The sequence below is a fragment of the Amphimedon queenslandica genome, unplaced genomic scaffold (assembly GCF_000090795.2).
Source record: "Amphimedon queenslandica unplaced genomic scaffold, v1.1 AMPQUscaffold_4963_Cont23062, whole genome shotgun sequence".
NCBI classification, from domain to species: domain Eukaryota; kingdom Metazoa; phylum Porifera; class Demospongiae; order Haplosclerida; family Niphatidae; genus Amphimedon; species Amphimedon queenslandica.
Window position 1 is genome coordinate 1 of NW_003554729.1, and position 1,606 is coordinate 1,606.

At 35.7% G+C, this 1,606-nt stretch overlaps 1 long non-coding RNA gene across 1 annotated transcript; it reads left to right on the top strand.

Moving 5' to 3' along the window:
• The first annotated feature begins 149 nt into the window (after nucleotides 1–149).
• On the top strand, nucleotides 150–1,476 carry LOC109592501 (uncharacterized). Its single transcript, XR_002190384.1, has 4 exons — nucleotides 150–334; nucleotides 534–869; nucleotides 1,171–1,242; nucleotides 1,286–1,476. It is a non-coding gene; the product is annotated as an uncharacterized LOC109592501 (long non-coding RNA).
• The last annotated feature ends 130 nt before the right edge of the window (nucleotides 1,477–1,606 follow it).

The following is a 1,606-nucleotide window of genomic DNA, read 5'->3' on the forward strand; positions in this document are numbered from 1 at the left end:
TACTTAGTAATGCTACCACGTTACTAATAATGTTTACTGATACGGTGCATGGTGTTCTAACGTTGTGTAGCAAGTTTGAGCTGATTCCAATCAAAAATGGATTTTTTATTCATTAACCTTAGTAGCATTTTTTTTCTCACTTTTCAGGTCTCTGGTTATTACATCGGAAGAGAAGGAAGCCATTGCTCAGAATTACGTGATACCACAAGCCCATTCTTCCTCTGGTTGAGAAGATTGGCAGGTCCTCATAGAAACTTATGCCATCTAGTCTCTCATCAAGTGGTACTACACAGAAAGAGAGTGGATCAGGAACCTATAGAAACACATTGAGAAGGTTAAGACTGCAAGGAATGCACTCACATGTCATAGTATTTATTGTCTTTTGCTTTTTGATCTATTTTATTGATTATGTATGTACATTGTACATGTAATTGTACTGTTACTTAAATTCAACTAATAATTGTACACAATTATACGTGTACATATGTCTATGATATACCTTTATTGTGAGTTCAATCTCCTTCCTTTTACAGATATTATATACGTAAAACAGCTTTAAAGTCATATCACTAACACAGACAAAATGATGATGAAGATGATGAAAAAAGAAGAAAATAAACCTGCTACTGCTGTCTCTCCTGTCACTGTCTCTTCTACTAATTTAAAAGATTTTGTCAGTCAGTCTTTGTTTCTGATCACCTCTAAAAGTATGATCATGGGTTTAGCTTGGACGTCACTGAGTGTTACTACTCTATGTGGAGACAGGCATGGTTGAAGGGCAGGGGTTGTCTAAGTAGGGAAAAGGAAGTATGACTACTACTGGACAGATGGGAGATGTAATGAAGGAGTCGACTTATGCATTTGCTAAGGTAAGAGATCAAAATGCAAGGCACTATTGCCGTACAGGTATAAAATTCCGTGGGGTATTTAATTTCGCGGATTTCTTGAGTAACTTCTCAACCACGAAAATTAATACCATGGAAATGCTCACTGCGCATGCACAGCACATGAAAATCAATGACATCATGAAAGTGCACGTGCAAAAACGCAAAATTCAACCCACTCAAAATTAAAGAATTAAGAGCTTTTCACTAAAACATGAAATTTTATGCCCTCAAAATTTTCCACCCGTATGGTATGTACATGTAAATCATATTTTTATTATTTTAGTCATTCATGTCTTCAAAATTTCCTTCAAATGGTTTTCTTTAGAAAGCAAAAATGCATCTTCACTTTCCCGAGGTAATTTATTATTAATTAATAATTATTATTGTTATTATTATAGGGTGCTATTCCAAAGAACAGTCCTTTAGCAAGTATTACTATAGTCTTTGCCCTCCTCTCACTAGCTAGTCTATGGATCATCCAATACATCAGAGTATTGCCATGACTGGTAAACTGTCACTCACAGGAAAGGTAATTCCTTGTACCTTACTCTCATTGACTCCTATTGCATGGTGTTTTGTTGGGTTTGATGGTCACATGACTAGCTGATCTAAATCCTAAGCCATATACCGTATAGCGGGATTTATTGACGAGTAAAAAATTTGACGAAAACAGTAAATTTCTCCGGTTGGCGAGTTTTAATTTGACAAATAGTGCCCTT